Source organism: Mauremys reevesii, linkage group 7, assembly GCF_016161935.1.
Source record: "Mauremys reevesii isolate NIE-2019 linkage group 7, ASM1616193v1, whole genome shotgun sequence".
In the NCBI taxonomy this organism is placed as follows: Eukaryota; Metazoa; Chordata; order Testudines; family Geoemydidae; genus Mauremys; species Mauremys reevesii.
Genome location: NC_052629.1, coordinates 101,344,477 through 101,370,238, shown reverse-complemented (window position 1 = coordinate 101,370,238; position 25,762 = coordinate 101,344,477). Strand labels below are relative to the sequence as shown.

Here is a 25,762-nt window from a genome sequence, read left to right as displayed (position 1 = left end):
TGAATAGTATCTTACTGAAGTATGGAGGACTAACATTTCCTTTATTATCTATCTTTATTCAATATAGCGGCAAATATGTACATAACATAGGCTGAACATACCAGCACAAACTATATGTAATGAAGAAACAGTCTTGAAAGCAAATGTCCTTTCTCTTTTATTTTTCTCATTCAAATTAAACACGAACATAGAGGGAGTATATCTTGACAATTTAGTATATTTAGCAAGTTCACCATGACTGTTACCATCCTTAAGTGTCCTTTTCTGTTTTTAAAGATTACAAAAGTGATTTCCTTACTGATTAACTGTATTCAGATTTCTTCATTTCTGGTAAGTTTCCTATAAGATGAGATCGGTCTCTGACCCAAATAAAGGCATTCCTTACTCAGTCAAAATGTTCTTTGACTTCAATGGGAAATTTGAATAAAGAATGTGAAATTTAGCCCAAAGGAGAGCAGAATGTATGGCAGAATTTGGTTTTTCATTATTATTGATTTTTGGTCTTAGTTTGATTTGGGATCTTTAAGCTATTTAAAAAAAATAAATTTACAACGGCTAAAGTTTGTTTATATTAAGAGTTGAGTTGGTTGACAGAATACCAGTCTCGTATCACCTTTAAAAATATTGTTCTACTGAATGTGTGGCAACTAAATTATTAGAATGATTTTAACATTTTAGATTTCACAGTGAGACCAGGCCAAACATTTTTTCCATGTTGTTGGTAAAGAAATTGTGTCAAATACTTTTACATTAATAATAATTAAGGGACCCAGATCAGTAGTCACTTCTGAAAACTGAGGCTGTTAGTTTTAGAAGCTAATAACAATATGTGTATAATGGAACTTGCTGCATTCAAGCGCAGTTGTTGATTTGATGTGTTGATAAAGAGTTGCATTTTCCTCCTTTACTTGGGTAACTCCTGGAATCTTTTGGTGAACATAATACTACTGATTCACTTTTTGACACTGATGTTTGAGCAGCATTGTAATGCTTGAAATGATAGAAATGATTACCATGTAAAGTGTTTTTATTGCGATTTGGGGGGGGAAGGGGGAGTTTTTGTTTTGGTTCCCCTGGTACTATTGTAGCTTTGTCAATCCTTGTCTAAACGTCTGTTCTGACTAAAGAGAAAAATGAAGCTGGGAGAAATACCAGCTTTGGGGGAATTGGTTTATTATAATCTGACATTCCATAACTATGAATACTTAATCCTATCATAGAAGGTTTCCAGCACTCAGGACCATTCATGCCTAGTATTTTCTGGTCACAAAGTCCAACTCTCTGCAAAAAATAAAATTTAGGCAATTATTCTACAGTGTATTTATATCTTCAGCAGACTAATAAATGTTTAGGAAAATTAATGCAATAGCCATTATGCTGGGGTAACTGATCTTTATAATTTAGGAGTTTTATTTTCATGTGTTACATTCATTTGTATCAACATGTTCACAATTAATTTTTATGTTTTTTTACTTTTACCTCTGACTATGAAACCTGTAAAATATGTAGAAAGCTTTCTGTAGAATAGTAAGCTGGTTTGACAGAATGGATGGTGATATGTTAGCAAAAGAATTACTGAAACCATTATTGTATTCCTGTAAGTAGTTATGTGTAATACAGGTCTCAGATGCTATGCCTAATTATGGTCAGAGCATTTACCAAAAAAAAAAAAAAAAAGAAAAGGATGAAAAAGGGTTGTAGTGTTAAGCCAGTACAATTGTAGAGCACAAAATTAAGCATAATGAATATATAGCAGTTAAGCTTTGTCTGCAGCTGCTGTATACATCTTTATAGAATAGAATGTTACAGATGTTAAACATCTGAACTTTTTGACTGACTGACTCTATGCAGTAGGTACAATTAAAAATTGTCTATGAATTAAGTATAATTTTCCAGTGAAACAGAAGTTGTTTCAGCGTGTTCACTTCAATACTTTGTGAATTACATCCATAAATATATAATCACTACACTTTTTTGCATGAGATTATGTATGAACATTGTTGTTTGAAGTTTTTTTAAATAGTTTGACTTTTCATGAATAGATCAGTGAACAGTGATGTTATATAAAAAGGAAAGTACTACTGTAAATAACAATGCACTAGTAGGAAAAGTGCTGACAAGTATTGTACTTACTTTATATAAATGCTTGGAATAATTGTTTTTGAGAGTCAAAATAATCAACCTGCAGCTGAAACAACTGTGTATTTCACAGCTCTTTACCTGAATGGAGACCTACTATAAACTCAAAGTAAACATGGTATTGTGGGTAGGTAGATAGGCAGTCAGGTAGGGCAATGGTCCTGCATATGGTGGCAAAATGAGGAGCACCCTGACAGAAACTGTAGCTTAAGTGTGCAGGTGGGTAGAGCAACTGCTGCCCACCGGTGAGCTCCACTATTAAAAGAGGGTGCAGGGGTCATTTGAATCTGTGCTGCTTGCTAGGCGCCCTAGTTTGTTGCCAGCTGGCTGCTCTCAGTACAGTGCAAATGTACTGCATGCTATGAATTCTGGATTGTTTCAAATCAAATGATCTTTGGGACTCCAGGAGTTGGAGTGCTGCAGAATTCAGAATGAACAGCACAACTGTACTGTAAAAGTGGCTGCTTGGCAACAGCCCAGCAGCACAAAAGCAACACGGATCGCCATTAGGGTAGGCAAGAGGAGGTAACAGAAAACTTGTTGCCACAGGGAATCTAGAGGAAGAAGAGATTGTGGTAGGCAAGTATAGGCAACCACTGGAGAGGTTGGGGGAGGGGCATGTGCTCTCTGATCCCCACCTATTTAGAATGTGTGCATACACAAATATACACTTACACACATGACCCTTTGCTGTCCCCTCAATATAGATGCAGAACTTGTGCATGTTTGACTTAGACTTGGGGTAAAATCTGGGGTGCGTACCAACAAACTCCATTCCATGCATTCGCCTTATCAGTACTGTACTGAACACAGGCCAGCAGTTGTGAAATTAGCCAGTTTTGTCAGTTTCACAGTGCTGCTGCTTGGAAAATTAATAAGCAATAGCAGAGTCACTGGATTTGTCTGAAGACTCCATAAGGAATGGCTGTGCAAGGTCCTGAGCACTCTGGCCCTGATCCAGCAAAGCACATAAGCATGTTCTTAACTTTAAGCATGTGACTAGTCCCATTGAAGCCACATGTGCTACTACTCAACTGCTTAAAGTGTTTTGCTGAATTGAGGCCAGAGTGCTCAGCCTCTTGCAGAATTTAACCCTAAAACAGCCCTGTATTGGTTCTCTTATGGTTTAGTATCACAAACATACAGGCTAGAATCTAAAAACAAAAAAAATCAACTCCTCCCCTGCCCACCCTCTGAAAACAAAAGCTTAGTTTTGAGGTTGTTATTTTTCCCCAAAAATTTATGACAACTTACAAGTGGATTTACCATGCTCTCATTTAATGTATTTTGTAAAATATTTGAAAGGTCAGGGAGCCATTACTAGGGTCTGTATTTGAAAACAAGAAACAAAGGAGACAATATGTTGCCCATTTGCTATTTATGATCTTAAATAAAAAGCAGAGTTAGTCTGACTATTGTAGCAGAGGAGAAAAATACAAAATGGTCACAAAGCATGTATGCAAAATGCGAATAATATGTTTGTGTGTATAAAGATGCAATCAAAGCAATAAAAAATAAAATAAGCGTATGAGTGGACAAAAATAACAAATTTGAGTTACTGTGTTATGCCTTTTCCTTCTGCTTTGAAGTTGCCTTGGTTATTGTGAGTGTGCATTTCTTGGCATACAAATTGGACATTCACAGGACTTTCTCTGGGGGATAATAAAATAACACATTTTTGTGGAAAATAGTTGCTGGTTCAGAGAAAACAACTTTTTTTATGTGAATAGTTTCTCTGATGAAATATGCATAGTATTGCAATTCCTGTACTGGAAATAGGCATATTTATGATATGCCCCAGGAGCAAAAACATGTATTTTTGGAATCCCAGAAAGAACCAAAAGGAGCTTCTCAAACATTGTAAAGCCACCGACTATTCTTTTGCCACTCTATTGTTTTAGTCACGTTTTAACAAATGCAATGGAAAAACATTACCTTAGGAGCAACAAAGAACTCTTGTTACAAGCCTAATGCCTGCTGGTTAAAACCAGCCAATGTTCACATATGCCTTTTGCTGCTATCTCTGTGCACTCATGACAGGAGAAGAAGGGGAGCTGATGAAAGGTTTGGCCAAAATCAGAATGTTTCATCATAAAGATGTTTTTAGTATGTGTGCTTTTTTGATACACCTATTTCCATAGAACTTCGATACCACGATACTGAAAAAATCTGTGGTATTATGCCAGAAGTTGGGTGAAACCTCATTGAAGTTGGTAGGTAAGACAACCACCCTTCATTCAGGGTCAATGTAAAAAGTAATTAAACTTCATTATGGAATAGATAGTTGAAACAATAAGAGCTACTGCCCAAAGCACAGGCCACGTGCAAGACCAGTAGGAGTTGAGCCAGGTACCCTGAGGGTTTTTTCCTGGGATCTGAATACGAACACAAGGTGTGACCAGGGTCCCGGGGGAGCCAGTTGAGGTCACTCAATTAGGGTGAACTGCAAAGAATGGGGCAGACAATCCCCAAAACTGGTGGCTATTCCGATACTTAGGGCAGGTCCATACTCACCGCGCGGGTTGACGCGGTGAGTTCGACTTCACGGAGTTCGAACTATCGCGTCTGAACTAGACGCGATAGTTCGAACTCCGGAAGCGCCGCGGTCGACTCCGGTACTCCACCACTGCAAACGGCGGTGGTGGAGTCGATGGGGGAGCCGCAGAGTTTGACCCCGCCGCGTCTGGACAGGTGAGTAGTTCGAATTAGGGTACTTCAAATTCAGCTACGCTATTCCCGTAGCTGAATTTGTGTACCCTAATTCGAACCCCCTTTTTAGTGTGGACCAGGCCTTAGATTTACCAAGCCAGCACTAAACAGCTTCTGTTATACCTCACTGGTTACTCAGAAGTCCAAACCACAGTTCCCTTAAAGTAACCCAGCCTCAGGCCTCCACCTAGTTACCCAAGTCAGATATGATGAGGATTAATGAAAATCTTATTTCATCATATTAAAAATAAAAGGTTCTACCACTCCCAAAGGATCGGATACATTACCTCCCAGCTTAATGAATATTCCAGATCTTACCCAAATACACACTTACAGCCAATTCTTATTAACTAAACTAAAATTTATTTTAAAAGAAAAGAGAGTATGGTTAAAAATCAATATGCATACAGACATGAGTTCAATTTTTGAGGTTTAGAGTTATAGCAGAGATGGTGAGCTTTGTAGATGCAAAGAGTTCTTTCAGAAATATTTTAAAGGTTATAGTCCAATGTTTATATTTCAGGGCGATCCAGTCAGAACTGGGATCTCAGTCCTTGTGGTTTAGGCTTCCCCTGCATGAAACCTCAAGCATATTTGAGATGACAGGATCAGGACCCAAGGATCTTCTATACAATTTCAAGCCTTCTTTGATAGGTCAGAGTCCCTTTGCTTACAATAGGTAATCAGAGCGACTTTGAAGTAAGTCCATCACCGGTACTTAGCTACACGAATTAACATAAGGCAATTGCCTGTTTTTCACCATTTGCAGATGATCGGCTATACATTTCAAAGAGAGATGAATACGGCAATATCCCATGTTTACAGTTCATTTAAATGCTAAGATATACTTTTGATCTCTGAATTAACAGAATACTGCATAGACAGGGACTGTTGATTACATTGTTGACCACTACCCATATATATGTAAATACACAAAACCGCAAACATTCAGGAGCGGATTTACCATGAAACAACCCGTGCCGTGTCATGGGGCCCCCAACCACAAGCCGGCCCCCAAAATGCAGGACAGATCTCATCTGACAACCTGCCCTGAAGTCCTGGCTGGCGCAGCAGGGCTCAGGCAGGCAGGCTGCCTGCATGCCATGGCCAGTGGCCCTACGCTGCTCCCAGAAGCGGATGGCTGCTGGCACGTCTCTGCACGCCTCTGGCAAGGGGGGAGGCAGTTCCACATGCTGCCCCCACCCTGGGCAGCGAATGGAAACCTGCTGCCCCTCTCCTCCCAAGGGGCGTGCAGAGATGTGCCAGAAGCAGGGCTAAGGTGGCTCCCTGCCCGTTCTTCCTCCCTCCCTTTCCTCCATGCCGCACCACTCCCGGAAGCGACAGGCATGTCCCTGCAGCTCCTAGGGTGGGGGAAAGGGGAGGAAGGTGTCTCCACACACTGCTCCCGCCCCAAGCACCAACTCTGCACCCTAGGAGCCACTGCCAGAGGGGGGTGTGTGCCAGTTGCTTTGGGTGCTGCGCCACCCAAGGTAAGTGCCACCCCCGTACCCCCCTCCCGGCCCCCTGCCCCAGCCCAGAGCCCACACCCAAACTTCCTCCCAGAGCCCAACCTCTCACCCCTTCTGCACCAAAACCCCCGCCCCCAGCTCAGAGCCCACACCCCTCACCCCCTTCCACACCCCAACCCACTGTCCCAGCCCAGAGCCTGCACCCAGCACCCCCAAACTCCCTCCTAGAGCCTGACCCCTGCACCCCATCTTACACCCTGTCAAGGCTGATTCCCCACTCTGGCACTTCAGTGCAGAAGGTGGGGCCCGCAAGGATTCTAAAAATTAATACTGGCCACTCCAGGCTTGTATCAAACTCCCAAGGTTACAGCTTTTCTCTGATTTTGGCTTGGTAAACGCTGACACCACCCAAATGCAAACCCCTTTTCAGATCCCAGGAAGGTGCACTTGGGAATTCCTTCCTGTAGAGTACCCTCAAGCCCTTTCATCCCCTTCCCCCCCTGCAGGGAAGGGCTAAGAAAGAAAACAAAGGAAATTAGCTGTTGCCACCAGCTAATTTAACAACATGTGCACAAACCTCTTAGGACACCAAAAATCCAATCCTGATCTTAAAAAAGATACATTTTATTAAAAAAAAAAAGAGAGAAAATGCATCTGGGAACTCAGGCTATTAGATTTTAAAAGAGCAGTTACAAGGATTAAGCACCAAGAATAGCTTTCTTGAGGCCCAGCTTAAAGGTTTCAAGCAAAACAAAAGCACGTGGGGGTTAGCACAGAGGAATTCACAAGCCATAATGAAATAAAAGGGATAAACCTAATCATGTCTTCCTAGACATTCCCTGATCTACTTACATATGTTGATTTTTAAATGAGTAGTTTCTAGGTATGATACTGATGATTTTTTTATACCTGGTCCAAGCTTCTTACAGCATAGCTGCTGCCCTGTCCTCTTCTCCTTGGGAGAACAGCAGCACACAAAGGAAAAGTTTTTTGTTTTTTTTTCACAATTTTAAGAAGTTCTAGCCTTCCCATTGGCTCTTTTGGCCAGGTGTCCACTCACTTTCTTTAACCTATGCATAGCAGTGAGACTTTTTAACCCTGTACAGGTAGAGCAATTAGAGAGCAGCTACTAAGAGGGATTTTATAGCTACTGGCTGGCTGGGTTTCCATAAAAGGGAGCTACCCCCCTCCCTTCATTTATCACACACCCCAACCCCCTGCCCCAATCCAGGTACCTCACTTTATTTTCATTTTCTTCCCATTACTTATAGGAGGAGGATGAAGGAAAAAAAAGAATGAAAAACAGGGGAGATAAGAGAGAGTGTTATTTTCCAGGATGGGGGAGGGGGCGAAAAATGAAGCTGCATACAGGGCCCCACTAACTCTAAATCCGCCACTGCAAACATCTCCCCATATGTTTTTAAGGTTGAATTTGAGCCATGTATCCTGCAGGATGCTTAACCCTTTCTGGGCATACGTCACACAAGGGGATTGGTATTTTTTAATGGAGCTGTATATGAGGGTGAGAAACACCACACTAAATACTGGCTAACTGCTTGGATTGAAAGGAGTAACCTGGGCTCCCTTATATTAGAATTGGAATTGTATTACATTTGTGAAGCAAACTGCATGTTTGAATCCAATGTAAGAAGAATATAAAACAGTCATAGTTTGATACTGTGCATTTAATTCAATATCTGAAGATTCTAAATATTATCCTAATATTTTTGTGACTGTGTGACAGAAAATTATCTTCAGAAAGATCTCAACTACCATGCAGGGTCGATCTAAGATATGCAATCCACTGATAAAAAATGTCTGAAACACTAATTTGAAGCTTTGTTCCAATGTTAATTTAATTTCCTATATCGCTGATCTTGTGAACATAATGTCAACATAATGTCAAGCATGTTTAGGATCTCAGCCATGCAAACGTTTTCCAGTGGGAGAGCATCAATAATATTTACACTGACTGACCTAAGAATGCAGAACTGTAGTTTGCTGGCCCAAGTAGTGACAATTTATCAGTTCTGCCCTTTACACTATCACTGCAGGAAATGCAAATTAGCAGAGATTTTCAGATACATGAGCATAGTTCAGACAGCCTAATACAAAAGAACATACAAATAAAAAAGAATGGCACTTTCTGCTTTAAATTTAAAACTCATATATTTGTGCCTTAATATTGCACAGTTGAAAAAGTATAGAATAAGCACATGACAGCAACAGAATTGAGTGATGAGGCTGAAGAAAATATCTTGCTCATCTTTCTTAAAATTGATTGACAACAGCCACAAAAAAAGACAAAGGTTATCATCTCTTCTTGATGTGTTTGTAAATTTATGGTTGTGGTGTTTAAGTTGAAATCAGAAATCTATGCCACTGGTTTTTAATAGAAAGGTGAATGAGATGATACATTTATGGAAAAATCAAAAGTAGGATTTCAAGGGTGACATGGAAATAAGTTTATATGACTGAATCAGTCTCACTCTCCACCCTGTCTTTATCTTAAGAAGTTTCTGTGATGGTTTATTTATAACTAAATAAAAGATTTCTAATCATCCTGGTTGTTCTTAATCTCAGTGGTAATGCCACAATTTAGTATTTGGTATTAGAACATTTGGTAAGAAGATTTTTCAGTCTCTCATCCTATTATGGTTAGAGTTTTGATAAAATGACCAGTTTAAATAGGAAGTGTGTTTCATTATGGATTTGAAAAAAAAATGCTGAAAAATAATTATGCCAACACAGAAGGAATTATGAAGCACAATGGACAAAGAGTTTCCTTCATAAAGTTCTTAGAGACATACAGATGAGAAGTGCTATATTCATACAAAGTAAACTTGGTTCCAAATCCTGTACAAAATGTAATGGAATTTAAAAAAATAGTTTTTTCACCATTTTATTTAAAGTTTTCTATAATGGAAAGATTTCAACCAGCTCTAATAGAAAGTATGTATTTATTAATATTATTTGGAAGTATAAACCATTCTTTGTAAATCTGCGTCTCTAAATTCCTAGGCAAAACAGAACATCAAAAATGAGAAGGTTTTTGCAAGACAGTTCAAAGTATCTAGCTGCCTCAGATCTCTTTGTCCCTTTTGAATGTGGGTACAGACCTGGTCATGCCACAGAGACTGCTCGGGTTACTTTGATAGATAAATCTCATGTAGATGGATAAAAATCTTCTGTCTACCTCTCTGGGAAGGAGGCTGGGACTATTTGTTTCAGATGTGACCTCTGCTACTGTTGTCCATTCTGATTGGGATATTGAAGAGGACCTCGGGGAGTTAAGTGCCCCCCACTCATTAAAATTCATTGGGATTTGGGTGCCTGACTCCCTTTGGCCCCTTTGAAAACCCTAGTCATTGTTTTCACCTCAAGATTAGATTACTGTAATGTGCTCTACTTTGGGCTGTATTTTTAAATCAATTTGGAAACTGTTCTCTGATCTGTGCTAGCTGCCTGTTTGGTTTCTGGATGCAATTTATTTAATTAAGATGGTATTTCTTTTCTAAATGATCTGAGACTTTCCAGTTTGAGAGGTCACCTCTTTCCCCATGTGAAAGATGAGATCAAGGAGGAATCTTGAGCTGGAGATCCTGTGTTATGGATGAGGGATGCCTGGATAGGCTCTCTTTCATGTCCTGTATAAACCAAAAGATCCATATATGGCCAGAAACTCTTGATGTCCCAAGCTGCTTCAGATGAGGCCTTTTTCTTTAATGAACTGCGTTCTTGATCTTGAAGATATCTTCCAGGAAATGCAACATAAAGTTGATGGTGGTTTGCTGTGATAGGCAAGAGATGACTCAGCATCATTAGCCCTAGACAAAGGGAGATTTAAGGTCAATATATTTTATCAGTCTTTCTTGGCCTGAAACATATCAGTGTTACTGAAAAATGTCTGGCTGTGATGTTTGCTAGTTCTTCTTTAGGGAACTTATCTTTATGGGTTTTTCACAGTCAGTGCATCTTAGCAGAGAAATCAGTGCTGAGTAAATTCTGTTACAGGAGGAACTACATTCCAAGAAAAATAAAAGTAGGGCTGATATAATAAATGTTAGCAGTATGTTGTGTCAATATTAGCATTATTAGGCAGTGATTACTATATAAACCTATCTGCAACAGATGGTGGGACTGGAACAATCACTTTAACAGGTCTACTAGAAATGTTTTAGGTTTCATGTGAATGTGTGAGGTTGCATGATCCAGTGGGCTTGTAGCAAGGAGACCTGGGTTTTTTTTATATTGTGTGCACACACAATCTATATTGTAGATTTACTATGTGATATTGGACATGCCACTTAACCTCTGTGCCTCAGTTTCCTGATCTGTAAAGTGGGGATAATAAGGTGGATATACACTTCTAAAATGAAATCTATGGATGAAAAGTTCTATATAAGTGCTATGCACTGTTATTGTTAATTATAATGTACAGAAGCAGTAAACATGGCAAACTATTAAGGAACAGTCTTTTTAGTCCAGATATTGTATAACAAGACACTAATGAATAATAACGGTGAATCTCAAAGGTCAGTACAAAATATCTTAAAAAACGAAATTAGGGAATTCTGAAGTACAGTATATCTTCCTTTTTCATAAGCATTTTAACGTTTGTTTTCCCATGGGTCTCATTCTGTACTATTGTAAGTTAAAGCTGCTCAGAATATTATCTCCCACTGGCAGCAATTTTCCAATTTATTTGGGTAGCTTTCAGTGGCTTTTATCTTGTGAAAAGAAGAAAAATTCATGTTCTGATTGCTTCTGTCATTCCTTCATTATTGTAGTGTGTAATCTCGACAGCTGAAAAAATATCTACTTACAGCTGCTGAGTCATTTGGTTATATAACTGAATCTTGTTTCCTTAGCTACAGTGGGAGGGTAGGGGTGGGGGGGGGAGGAGTAAAATCCCAAACAAGTGTTTGGAAATGCTCCAAGACCGTTTTCCAAATATATTGTTGCTTACAAGTGATGGAGACCTGTTTTGCATAAGATATTAGGAATATACCTATTGCATTGATTAACAGAAATGCAGAATAACTCTGTGTGTGCGTAAAAATATAAATTCTAGGTACTGTGAGGGTTGATTGAGAACTCCCCCAACAAGTCAAGGGGGTTAATTGAGTTCAATTATTATTCACCTTTATCCATAAATCTAAGGTGCAGTGGATCTAGAGTGCAATTGAGACTACAAGATCATACAAGTCTGTATATTTAAAAAACAGTGTTTTATTTGTCTGAGAGCTCTCAAGGTATTAGACAATAATACATTTCAGTTCTGCTTTAACCAAGATAACTTTTTTGTTGAACTTTTTGTTTTTAGGTCTTTTGTTTTTAGGTCTGTGCTTTTTCATTTTATGTAAATTAATTAGAACAACTGATACAATTATTTGAATGTTTAATAATTCTGGCCTGATCCTATAAAGCCTTGGGAAGTCCCATTATATTCAGTGGGGATGAAAACATCTCCTATGCATGAAGGTTTATAGGATCAGGCCCAAAGTTATTACATAGTAAACTATCTTTTGCTCTTATTAACTTTTCTCTATGCTTTCTCCTGTCTCGTTAACTTTTAAATGAATTGTTAGTTGGTAATAGAACCTGTTCTTTCACTTGATCTGGTAATTGACACAGAAGGGGACAGTTCTGTAACAATGTACAATAATGTTACCCATCATTCACAATGGGAACAATAATGCAAGGTTCTGATTGCCGATCACCCTCAGCTACCATTATTTTAATTTTACTTTGCATGAGCAAATAAGATCACTCTTTGGATTTCTCTCCATCTGTGGCTTTATCCCTCTAAAGGGAACTTCCATTTCTTCACTTATCTTAGAGACACCCACTCCTTTAGAGGCTCCTGGATGGAGTTGGGAACAGAACCACAATCTTTTTAATGCTTGTCTAATTTTTTTTTCTGAACCAGATTTTTAAAGGTATTTAGGTGCTTAAGGAGGCAGATAGGCACCTAGTAGGATTTTCAAAAGCACTTAAGCACCTTAATGGGAGTTAGGCACCTATGTGCTTTTGAAAATCTCAATAGGCACTACCTGCACCTTTTAAGCATCTAAATAATTTTAAAAATCTGGCCCTATGTTCAGTATACTACAAAAATTTAACCCATCAGGATAATTTATCTTGTGCCTTTATTACAAATTTTTTTAAAAATATAATCCAGAAGTTGACAGAAAATATGCCAATATAGTATTTCCTTTTATTATTTTTCTATATTAGTCTGCTTTATTTAAAAAGCTAAGTAAAAGCAAGATATTTTTATGGGTATTTGCTATTTAACTTTTTCCTCTCTGTCAAGTGCTTAACAAAATTATAATATTACAATGCGCATCGAATTTCTGAGACCAAAATTATCCTATTATACTTTAAGAAGTCTAAATATGCTGTTTGTGCATCATAAAAACAAGTTTGGTCTTGATATACACAAGGGCCTGATCCTGTAAAGACTTATTCAGATGATAGTGTGATTACTTTATTTATTTGACTGGCCTGAACAAGGTTTTCTGGATACAGCAATGAAGCATTGTTTTGAATATGTGGTGTATTCCATATTATTCATGTGTTCTTTAAATGCCCAGGCAAACTATAATGATTAGATGTTATGATTAGTGAAGAAATTGACAAAAGTTCAGTTTTCATTGTAAATAAAATTGGATTCATTCTTGTAGTAGATATAGATGTGAACTATGTAGATACCCTGGTTTAGGATTAAGAACAGCTGTAGCATTAAATCTAGAAGTACAATTTACAAGCCTTTTCAAGGACACAGTTCAGTTAATTATGTTGTTTGTGCTTCTGTGTAGAATCCTAATTCTTTATTGAAATATAAATATTCTGAATATGTTTTTATTAAAGCTTTCACAAATGCATCCTCCTGAACAGGAATTAAGGTTTCATTCCTCTATATCTATACTTTCTAATTTTGAATCATCTGACCTGCAAAGGCAAAACATGCACTTGAGCCTTGAATATGTTACTTCTGTGAGGATGTGTTTTAAGGAGAGTTTAATGTCTATAGAGCAGTCCTCATTCTTCTGTTAACACTTAGCTTAAAGCACCTTCAGTGCTTTTCATAAGTATTTACTCAAGCATTCTGGAAGCATGATTTTTTTTTTTTAAAGTCTCCTTGGCTGGAAAAAAGATTAAGACCAGGTCGATGCTGTAAACTTACACAGTTATAACTATGTCACTCATAGATATGAAAAATTCACATTCCTGTTATATTGACCTAACCCCCACTATAGACAGCACTATGTCAATGGGAGGGTTTCGCCCATCAACATATCTACCGCCTCTTGTGGAGATGGATTAACTACACTGACAGGAAAAGCTCTCCTGTTGGTGAAGTAGCATCTTCACTGAAGCGTTACAGTGACACTGCTGCACTAGTGCAGTGTTTTAAGTGTAGACCTCACCAGTGATGAGCTGCCAAAATATTAAGAACTGGTTCCCTCCTCCTCACCCCACGAGGGGGTCATGCCCCCCCTGGGGACTTCTGCCCCATCCAACCCCCCATGTTCCTTGACAGCCCCCCCCCCAGGAACCCCTGCCCTATCAACCCCCCTTCCCTGTCCTCTGACTGCCCCTGCCACCCCATCCAACCCCTTCTCTCATTCCTGATGGCACCCTGGGACCCCTACCCCATCCAACCACCCCTTCTCTCTGTCCCTTGTCCCTGGAATCCCTACTCCTAACTGCCCTCCCACGCCCCATCCAACCCCAGCGCCTTCCTGACTGCCCCCGGATCCTTGCCCCGCTCAATCCCCTGTTCCCTGCCCTCTGACCGCTCCGACACTAATCCACCCCCACAACTCCCCTGCCCTCTATCCAAAACCCCCTCCCTGCTCCCTTACCGTGCTGCCTGGAGGTGGGGGCCAGGCTGGGCTGGGGCCGGGACCGGAGATGCCCGGCCAAGGTCGGGGCCGGACCCGGGGGCCGGGCCGGTGCGCGCGCCGCGCCGCCCGGCCAAGTTCGTGGCCGGACCCGGGGGCCGGGCAGGAACCGCACCGCCCAGCGAGGTCGGGGCAGGACCCGGGGGCTGGGCAGGAGCTGCACCTCCTGGGCAGGAGCCGCGCCCCCAGGCAGGAGCTGGGCAGGAGCCGCGCCGCCCGGCCCCCGGGTCCGGCCGCGACCTCACCGGGCGGCGCGACGCCTGGAGGCCTCCTCCCGCTGGCGCCCCGGCCCCAGCTCACCTGGTGGAAGCCGCTGCTTCCTTCTCAGTCCTCCCAGGCTTCCCACGCAAACGGCTGATTCGCGGGAAGCTGGGGAGGGGGAGGAGAAGCCGGAGGAGCTTCAGAAGAGGAGGCAGAGGTGGAGTGAGGTGAGCTGGGGCTGGGGGAAGGGCAGGGAGATGCTAGAGCTTTTGTTAAATTTAAAAGCCCTTTTGGAACTAGTTGTCCCTCGCGGGACAACCGGTTCTAAACGGGCTTCTAAATTTAACAACCGGTTCCCGTGAACTGGTGGGAACCGGCTGCAGCTCACCACTGGACCTCACACACCTTATTGTGAAATTCTGGCCTCACTGAATTGAATGGAAGTTATTCCTTTGATTTCAATGGAGCGAGGATTTCCTCCTAAGAATTAGGCTCCTTAACGTGTTAGGACTGTTACATGAATTAATACGTTTATACTCTTTGCTCGTGCAGTATTTTGCTCAGTGTGTTAATCATTGTACTAGAATTTTTAGTAGGAGATAAATGCAACTCCAGTGTGCCCATAGGTCAAATTCTGGCTTTTTTCACCTTTACTCATTCCCCAAAAAAGGGATAACTAATACTGCAGATGTACCTTAGTTTGCATCTTTATCCTTGCTGGCATTAACCCCCTGTCTGGCCAGCTGCACAGACAACTTGTGACAAGAGTATAAGTAATCTGAGCTGCAGATGTATAGTGGCCATGAGTGTATGAATGGGGGGATGGGTTTGGTCTTTGCTAATATAACAAATGGCCCCACATCACCTAAATGGGGTGCCTGGGATGCTCTTCCACCATTCAGTTCACAGAGACCCCTATACAGATCTTGTAAAGTGTTTACCTCTTGTGAACTTTAAGTTAAGATGGGTGTAGCAGTTCTACCCTCCAGCTACTTTCCTGACAATGGCTTTTCAGGAATATATATACTACATGTTATAAGAAGTTTAATTTCACTGAAGAGCTGCTTGTCAAACACATTTTAGCTTCTCTAATAAATATTTTCTCAATAGTTGATCTTTCATTCATATTTTAGGCTTTTTTATTTTAACTTTTTTCTATTTTTGTTATAGGTCTGTTATCACATAGGAATCTACCTGTATATTTTAAAAAAGTTTCCTATGCTAAAATCACATTTCACATAGAAACAGAATTGCAAAAACATGACTACCCCTTTTAGTTATTAGAATTTATCGATCCAGTATTGTTGTGCATGGTCAGATTGCCTGGTTCATGCAATATCAGAAGGCAGACTTAGCTCTAAAGGAAAGAGGAAACAAAATTAAAAGGAATTAGAAAAATCATAAAGTAGCAAAAAACCCAGCACCTTTCCCCACCCCCAAAAGACCAAGAAAATATCCAACCAACCACAGATTCAGGAATGACATTTGTCTGTCATGCTTCTTACACTTTTATTAACATAAACTGAAAATTTCCTCTTTTTAAGTTTTGATATCATTTGTTTTGATTTTTTTAAACAAATATTTGCATTAAAATGTTACACAGTTAAAAATAAACATTTTGAATCAGTTATAACCATAAAATTCTAGCTACTTATTTTTTCTTCTCCAGCGTTCATAATACTATCTTTATATTCCTGAAGGTTTTCTTCCTTCGTAATTTCTTGTCTTGCTTCATTTGACAAGCATTGGTGATTTTCCTCCATGCTTCCAATTGAGCTAAAATGAACTGGTTTCATTTTGTTTACTTACATGTTAGTTCAGCAGTAGCATCAATGAGGTCAACCTCTCTGTCAGTTGCGTGTGTGTTTTCAGTTGTGTTAATTCAATTCAAAGTGGTAGATTTATTTTAAAAGCGCATATTTAGAATTAAATTTAGAATTTTGCAGATTATAATGCTTTTTGAGTAGGTTAGTCTTGACCCTAAACTACTTAGCAGTATCAAGTTAAAATTTTGGTTAATGAACTAAATTTTGCACTTGGTTCTTATTAGATTCTTATTTTAATTTAAAAATAAATAAATAAAATCCTCATGGGTTTTGTCCAGTTTTATTCTAAAGCATTTTGGCATAAGATCAAAAGTGTGGCGGTGAATCAATTACAATTTACATTTGTGAAGTTTGTTTAAAAAAAAATACTCTGACTGCACACCCCTAGTTGTCACCTACGACCCCAGACTGCAACCAATACATGGTATCATCAAGCAACTATAATCTGTCTTGAAAGAAATCTTGAACTCCTTCTTTTGGCCTTCAAACAAGCCCCCAACCTTTCCAAGCTCATCATCAGAAGCAAGCTCCCCACAGACCAGGACACACCAACTCAAAGCAGCACCAGATCCTGCCTACCAACTGATGCAAAACCTGCAGACATATCTCGGCGGTTACAATGATCCACACCCGCCACAACACACTTTTCAAGATCCATGGGTTCTACATGTGCCTATCACAACATGTGGTCTACCTCATCCAGTGCACTAAATGCCACAACAACTATGTGGGTGAAACCAGACAATCACTACATTCTCAAATGAAGTCACACAGGAAAATGATAAGAGAAAAACACATCCCCTGTGGGTCAACACTTAACAGATGAGCCTGGGAGCTTAAATTCATAACTTTGCTAGACACTAAAAATCATGGTTTTAATAAAGACACAAGACTTATGGCTTATTACAACAATCTGTAGCCACTCCCTCTCCTCCCACCTTTTTGTCCTATGACTACCGGAGTGTTAACGGGACACTTCACCATGAATGATCCCTGAGTGTATGTCTACACTGCAATTAAAAACCTGCAGTTGCCCATGCCAGCTGAGTGTGGCTTGGGCTAAGGGGCTGTTTAATTGTGATGTAGACTTTTGGGCACAGGCTGCAGCCCAGCTCTGGGATCCTCTTACCTTGCAACGTCCTAGAACCCGGGCTCCAGCACGAGCCTGACTGCACCGCCTGAGTTCCGTGAGCCCGAGTCAGCTGGCACGACCAGCCACGGGTTTTTAATTGCTATGTAGACATCCCTAGTACCTCTCCCAGAGCTGAAGGAGAGCTCTGTGTAGCTCAAAAGCTTGTCTCTCTCCCCCAACAGAAGTTGGTCCAATAAAAGATATTATCTCACCCGCTTCGTCTCTGTTTATCTCTTGTCAGATTACAGGGTTAGATAGTTGTTTCAGATTAGAGTTTGGTCAAAAAGCCCAAGTTTATTAAGAGAAAAAGAAGTCTGAGTGATGAAGTTTGAAAAAAATTCCCAGTGGGATCTGCCCTCCTCAGGAATGTAAGCAAATTTAACTCATGTGGAATTTGATACAGAAGACTGATTCACAGAATTGTAAGAAACAAAGAAAAGATCTATTAAGTCTTAAGTCAACATTGTTCCTTACAGTGTATTGTCAGTAATTTGTCCAATTAAACTTTAAATCTTTATTTCTGTCTCTGTGCTGTTTACATTCCTCAGCTATTTGTAGATGCTTAGTGTGCCTGCCTTAGTCATCATTTTGGCAAGCTATAGATGTTTAATTATTTTAACCTTTCCTTAAAGCAGAGTTGGCCCCACCACTTCCTACATGTTAGAACATCACGGGTTTCCTTGAATATGCTCAGTGAAGTTCCACTGTTTCCCAAGAGTCCAACTGCCATATAAGTGAATTAGGATGAGCAGTCAGAGTCTACACCATTAGAAAGAGGGTGGTTTAATTTGTATTCTTTGGCCACAGGAGAAAGGAGATTTCTCCCTCAAAATTAGGTGAAGCCTTCATTGCTGTATAGCCCAAGAAACCTTAAGAGCTCCATGTGTCAGAAGCCATCGTGAATTTTGGATCAGTCAATCCCTAAAAGGTAATGGATTTCAGACACATTCCAGCCTTTGCAGAATTTACCCTGTACTCCCTGTTATTCTGGAAACAAATTTCTTCACTCCTCCCAAAGTGCATAGGTGCAGAAGTCTTAACTTGATGAACATCTTGTTATTCTTTGCAGATCTTTCTAGTTTTACGTTATTTACTTCCTGCATTTTGATGCCCTGTGTGTGTGCACGCGCGCCATAAAAGAACATGTACATTCAATGACCAGATATTCTCTGAAAGAAGTAGCAGCTCCAGTAAAAAGGAAGATCATTAAGTATCCGATTCTTCAAAGAGCTTCTTGGCACATTGCAGGATCTGGTGCCTTACTGGTAGGACGTATGGTGCAGTATTTTAAGCACTGGACTGGGAGTCAGGACATCTATATTCAGGTGGCTAATTCTTGGCTCTAGCACAGACTTGCTGTGTGATCTTTTCCAATCCCCAGTTTAGAACACAGAACTCACTTATGAGACAAGCTCTCATTGCCTCCCGAGACATACTACCTTTCTTTCTGAAGGTGGTAGAGACTGAAAAGCAGCATTATAAACTTCTGTAGTGCTTCCTAGCATCATGTACAACAGTTTGATGGAAGAACATCTCTGTTAAATAGTTGCTTGCTGACTCTCACCCTTCCATCTGCACATGCTCTCCATTTATATTTAGCCACAAAAGCATGTTGTTGGCATAGAGCAGGGGTGGGAAAACTACACCGCGGGGGCTGCATCCGGCTCTTCAGACATTTTAATCTGGTCCTCGAGCTCCCGTTGTGGAACAGGGTCAAGGGCTTTCCCCACTCCGGCGCTCCAGCCAACTGCAGCCAATGGGAGCTGCAGGGGTGGCGCCTGCAGACCGGGCATTGTGCAGAGCTGCCTGGCCCTGCCTCTGCCTAGGAGCCGGAGTGGGGACATACTGTTGTTTCCGGGAGCTGCTTGAGGTAAGCACCACCTGAAGCCTGCCCCAGCCCCGATCCCTCTCCCACCCTCCAAACCCCTTGGTCCCAGCCCTGGAGTACCCTCCTGCACCCCCAACCCCTCATTCCCAGCCCCATCCAGAGCCCACACCCCAACCTCCTGCTCCAGCCCAGAGCCTCCTCCCGCATCCTGAACTCCTCATTTCTGGCCCCACCCCAGAGCCCTCACCTCCTCCCACACCCCAACCCCCAATTTCGTGAGCATTCATGGCCTGCCATGCAATTTCCATACCCAGATATGGCCCTCGGGTCAAAAAGTTTACTCACCGCTGGCATAGAGGGATTGCCGGTAGTTACCTGGAGGTGGTACTCTGTCATGTAGTTGCAACTCACCATTGTGCATGCTACTCTGCCATATTTCAGCTTGATTTCCAGGGCCGCCCAGAGGGGGGGCAAGAGGGGCAATTTGCCCCAGGCCCCGAGCCCCACAGGGGCCCCCACCAGAGTTTTTCGGGGCCCCCGGAGTGGGGTCCCTCACTCGCTCCGGGGGGCCCGGCAAACTCTTGCGCAGCCGGGCGCAGGAGCTGCTTCTGCTCCCGGTCTTCGCCGGCGGGGGGTCCTTCCGCCCCGGAGCGAATTACCACCGAAGACGGAGCGGAACCCGGCGCCGAAGCGCAGCCCGGTCTTCGGCGGTAATTCGGCAGCGGGGGGCCCTTCCGTTCCGGGACCCGCCGCCGAAGTGCCCCGAAGACCCGCGGCGGGGGCCTCGCCGAATTACCGCCAAGACCGGGCTGCGCCGGGCGGCGGGTCCCGCCGGCGGGCGGCGCCCCCGCGGGTCTTCGGGTCACTTTGGCGGCAGGTCCCGGAACGGAAGGGCCCCCCGCCGCTGACCCCGGGCCCCCGGAATCCTCTGGGTGGCCCTGTTGATTTCTACAATTGGGGAGCATAGGGGCCCATTGTCCTTTATACTCAGGCTGGAGGAATAGTGTGTAGTTGTAGAGACCATGGTAGAAGCTGTTATAAAAGCAATAGCGATCAGTTAAATAGGACAGAAGATAAATTCCTGCAATTCAGAACATTTGTTTTTGAATATGACACTTACCTAATATTACAGGACAGTGCAATTAGCTTTTTCTTAAAAGTTGAGACATCTTACAAAATCCTGCAAAAAATGTAAGATAAATAAACTAAATTGCACTGTGGTAAACTTTTTTCAAAACCATAAAGACCTCATCTTGTAAATACACAATGCTGAGATGAGATGATCATCACTACAGGTTGCCCAGGATGCCAGTAGAGTATAGAGGAATGCTTCGAGTGGTGCTGCTAAAAATAAAACTATTTTAGTGTGGTTGCTAAATGCAGGAAAGGAATCATGCTGAATATAATTAATCAGTGTTCAACACAGCGAGAAATCATTTCATATCATACACTTTTAAATGGTTGAAGTTTTATTATTGAGGCAGTAGAAATCACAGTTTTTAGAAAAGTGAGAATGTATATTAGAGCTGTTGGTAAAACGTTTGACTGACCAAAAAAGAGAAAAAAGAAAGAGAGAGAATGATTTTCAGCATTTTCCATTTTCAGACAAAATTCTGAAATTTTAAGTAGAAAGCAAACACATTTTACCCCAAAAAAATTGTAGTTAAAAAAATTATTTTACATTGAAAAACAGTTTTGATGGAAAACCTTTGGCCTAGTCTATTCTATGTATTAAACTTCTGTTATGTACTGAAATCCAGTGATTAAACCCACCAGACTTCCAGTATCTTTAAGGATCTTTGCTCTGAGAAAAGTTCATTATTAATTGAGCTCCATCTTTCTATATCAGTGTAGCAGGATTATTTTGGGGCAAAAGTGTACAGAAAAGATTCTTAACACTACTGTAAAGCTGTTTGAAGAAAAAGTTCATACCTATTGCACTGAAGTACTTGAAGTTAAAACAACTGATTTCCTCCTTTTACAGGGTTTGGCCTATCCTATTTTTTGTGCTTTCTTCTAATATTTAATGAGATTCCAAAGATATAACTGTCAAGTTCAGTGGGATTTAGTAAGTTATAAATAACTTACAGTTTTAATTCAACAAAGAAAGCAAAAGCTCTATAGCAATGTCTATTTGTACATTTAGAGGTAGCATGCATGAGACACAGATTATCAGGAATGAAGGCCTTCAGTTGAACCTGAGACTAGCTTGTTCAGTTTCCAGGCAAACTCATGAACACAGGTGAGCATCAGCAGAGCTGCCTGATTAGCTATCCTGCCTGATTAGCTCAGAGGAACCAGCAGGCATGCTCTTAAGGCCAGCAGCAGCAGGTAGGGCTACTCAGTGCTTACTCCCATAGCTGCAATCTCTCTTGTACCTGCCTTGTTTCCAACTTTGTTCCAGGGTACGTCTTCACTACCCGCCGTATTGGCGGGTAGTAATCGATTTCTCGGGGATCGATATATCGCGTCTCATCTAGACGCGATATATCGATCCCCGAACGCGCTCCTGTCGACTCCGGAACTCCACCAACCCGAATGGCGGTAGTGGAGTCGACATGGGGAGCCGCGGACATCGATCCCGCGCCGTGAGGACGGTAGGTAATTTGATATAAGATACTTCGACTTCAGCTACGTTATTCACGTAGCTGAAGTTGCGTATCTTAGATCAATTTTGCCCTGTAGTGTAGACCAGCCCCCAGTCCTGCTCCAGCCTTGCTCTAAACCTGTTCTTGCTGAGCTCCAATCCAGTCCAGCCTTGCCCCCCTGCTTTGCTTCTGACTCTGGCTCAGGTCAGTAGGCCTGATCACCCAAGCCCCAGTCTGTGGCAGTTTTTACAAGAAATACACCATCGTTTTCCCATAACTATTATTTTGCATTCTGTAGTAAAATGCACCAGATTCTAATCTTAATCTCTTTTTGATGTAGTTGACTGAATTTGTTTTATTTAAATAATGCTTATAAAGGTCCTGTAACTGGTGTGGGCTACCTACTGTGCACTCCTTCATGGCCTATTGAAGTCTCTGGTTACATGCGACAGGCCTGTCTCAGTTTCCCCTCTTGGACTGTTCAAATAAAACATTTAATTTCTTGGTAAAAATACTTCTACTTGGAGACTGGGTTTATAAATATAAAATAAACTTCAAATAAAACTCAATATCCCAAACAAAGTCCATCTGTATGTCTGCACATCACAAAGTTTCTTTTCCTCCTTCCAGGCCTTCCTGCCTTGGGCCTCTATAATCCTTTGCCTGCCTGATCAGGGTCACTTTCAGGCATAAGCGCCAACTCTGTGGGTGCTCCAGGGGCTGGAGACCCACAGGAAAAAAACAGTGGATGCTGAGCACCCACCGGCAGACTCCCTGATCAGCTCCTCCCCCTCCTTCCCAATGCCTCCCACCTGCTAGTGGATCCACTGATCAGCGCTTCCCCCTCCCAGCACCTCCCACCCATCGCGAGCAGCTGTTCCGCAGCATGCAGGAGGTGCTGGTGGGCGGGGCAGGAGCGAGGGCCAGGCACTTGGGGCAGGGGTGGGAAAAGACGGAGTGGGGCAGAGAGAAGCAGGGTAGGGGTGGGGCTTTGGGGGAAGGAGTAGGGGCGGGGCCTGGGGCAGAGCCAGGGTTCAAGGCCTTCCCTCCCAGCACATTAGAAAGTTGGCGCCTCTGCTTCTAGGCCTCCCTGTCTGGGGCAATGACTCTGGTCTCATGGTCTTCCCTGCAGGAGCCTTATCTCACTCTCTGCAGACTTTGCCACAGCTTCCTGAGCTTCCCCCCTCACTGAAGCCACCTTTATGGAATTACCTGACCCAACCTAGGTGTATCTCTTTAGTCAGCAGGAGTTGCTAGCCCCAGCCATTAAAGGGGGAGCCACTCTGTTACAGGACCCCAGACAAGTTCCAGTTGAGGACTGCAGATGATCTATGGTAAACCCTCAAGAAATTGGCACAGAACTAAAAAAAATCAAGGAATATTTGTAAATATTGATAAACATTGCATTTTAATTGTTTTCTATTACAAATGTAAATTGTATATTGTGACTGTTTGTATAGTACTTTGAAAATATAAAGTATGATATAAACACTAAGTACTATTATTAGTAGTACAGTGAGTGCTTGTCACTTAACGTAAATGTTGATGCTTGTAAACTGCAAAAGGAACTCTGAAATTAGAAAGAAAATATTTGTAAATAAGGCAATGTAGTCAGAATCATTTCCTCCCATTATCTTTGTTTTTCAAAAGTTTTGTAGTTGCTTGATATCTAAATCAGACCAGTCAGTCCTGAGTCATTAAAACAAGGCTCTGTGAGCATTGATACATGTGGCGGTAGACAAAGCAAAACTTAATCCTTTATCTGCTTGATGGGCTTCTGTTTGACACATCCCATTATTTCCTGCCTACGCGTCTGAAAGATGTTCATTGAATTCCTTGTGTGACTGTACTCTACTTTGTTCTATCATGAGTACATAGAGTAATACAGTGATTTACTATATATTGGATTAAATTTGCTTTGATTTTGGACAGCTCATATAGTACATTGTAATGTGATGTTCTGAAATATTTTCATTACTACACTAGAATCTTCTTAACAGAGATATGTAGATGGATTCCCTTTTCTCCCAATTAAATGAATTGATTGACAGTTATAACCACAGACCTTATTTTAATACTAACAATGCAGTTTGCTGAGCTCATCAAGTTGCTGAATAGGCCCAAAGAATAGGGAGGAGGCACTTAACCTCAAAACTATCCTTGAAGGTCAGTTTGAAGTCTAGCAGTGTGGAGTCCAGTTATATTTCTGGCTATGTCACAGATTGCCTATGTGACCTTGGACATATCAGTTATCCCTCCTGTGCCTTGGTTCTTCCAGCTGGAAAATGAGGATAATACTTATTTCTTCTCAAGACTATTGAGAGAATACATTCACTTAATGTTCAAGAGCTTTAGGATCTTCTTATGGTGTTATGAACATGCAAAGTGTAATTTATTGTTATATTTAGTATGGAATAGGGACTGAGCTTACTTCACCTGCCCAGTGCCAGCAGCTGTGGCAATTGAAAGATTTGGTATAGTGGTTCACCACATGTCGCTGATGTAAAAGAAGCAAACTAAAACCAGAATAAGGCTATGGTAAAATAGTTCATGTGTTTTCTCATGTAGCTCAGAAAATAGAGACTTTTTGTTAATATTTTTGAGACAGGTTCCTTCTATGTTTTAATGTGCGTTTTTTATACAACGCACAGTCAACCTGTGGAACTCTTTGCCAGAGGATGTTGTGAAGGCCAAGACTATAACAGGGTTCAAAAAAGAACTAGATAAGTTCATGGAGGATAGGTCCATCAATGGCTATTAGCCAGGATGGGCAGGGATGGTGTCCCTAGCCTCTGTTTGCCAGAAGCTGGGAATGGGCGACCGGGGATGGATCACTTGGTGATTACCTGTTCTGTTCATTCCCTCTGGGGCACCTGGCATTGGCCACTATCGGAAGACCAGATCCTGGGCTAGATAGATCTTTGGTCTGACCAGTATGGCCGTTCTCATGTTCTTAATGTCAGAATGGTCCTGTCTCTTTGCTCTTGTGTGATTTGAAGGCTTCCCTATTAAGCTGAATTGCCATCCATTTTAAGCAGTAATTATAGTTTTTCAGGCCTGGATCCTACAAGTCCTTACAGCGAATATCAAATGCAAATGTAGGCATAAGTGGCACAAGTAAGGTTAAGTGTAAGATGTAGTTCTCTGCACTAAGCAGAGTAAAGGCATGAACTTGCAAATGTGCTGAGTAAACTACTAAGTTACAAAACAGTTTACTGTATAGTCTATGCAATGCAGTCATCCACTGTACAGTTATGAAACATGATCAGAAGGATCCTGCAATGTTGCACTAGTAATGAAAGCTGATTTCAATCTATCAGTAAATTTTCTTGCTAGTCAATATTTGGATCAAATTCTGATTTCAGTTGTTGAATATTTGAAAATGAAATGTTAAACAGGGAGAGGATTATTATTTTTGCAGAAGTTCTCTAAATACATTCATTGATATTGCTTAAAGATATGAGTTACTGAATAGTAATATTTTCAAACCTTTATGAAAATGGTCACTTATGATTGCTCTAACGATCATTTCTAAAGATGGGAATGATGTGTGTCTTTAGCAGTCTGAGCAATACTGGTAAGACTAACATGTAAGAGCCTGTTTTCTCCCCTTTTCATATACTAAATTTGTAATATCATAAATTCCTAATTCCCTTTTGTTTAACAAAAGATAAGACAAAGCAGTAAAAATAGAGCAACAAGTACAGTTTTTATTGTTTATCTTATTTAAAGTGTTGCTGTTTGGTGCTATGAAAAACACTTGTGCAGAAGGTAGAATTATAATTCAACAATTGGACCACAACCATAGAGCTTGCAATTCATGCTTTCTACATTAAAAATAAAACTGAGTCTTGTGTCCACTTTCACATGCATTCTAACTCATTCTTCCTACCCCCTTTTATGAACATATCTATTTTAATCTTATTTTTAATGTTCTATTGCACCTATTATTTTAAT

The 25,762-nt window shown here is 41.3% G+C and overlaps 1 protein-coding gene and 1 long non-coding RNA gene across 9 annotated transcripts in view; one reads left to right on the top strand and one right to left on the bottom strand.

Moving 5' to 3' along the window:
* ARHGEF3 (Rho guanine nucleotide exchange factor 3) overlaps window positions 1-25,762 on the top strand; it is a 267,112-nt gene that overhangs the window by 146,213 nt on the left and 95,137 nt on the right. The window lies entirely within an intron of this gene.
* The window catches only part of LOC120409228, a 146,532-nt gene continuing 129,427 nt past the window's right edge, over window positions 8,658-25,762 (bottom strand). For 2 of the 3 annotated variants that reach the window (XR_005601213.1, XR_005601212.1), the window contains 3 exons: window positions 20,338-20,397; window positions 15,700-15,788; window positions 8,658-10,144 (listed from right to left, as the gene is read on the bottom strand). This is a non-coding gene — a long non-coding RNA (uncharacterized LOC120409228). The remainder of the gene's footprint in view (window positions 10,145-15,699; window positions 15,789-20,337; window positions 20,398-25,762) is intronic. The other variant, XR_005601216.1, reaches the window with a different exon arrangement.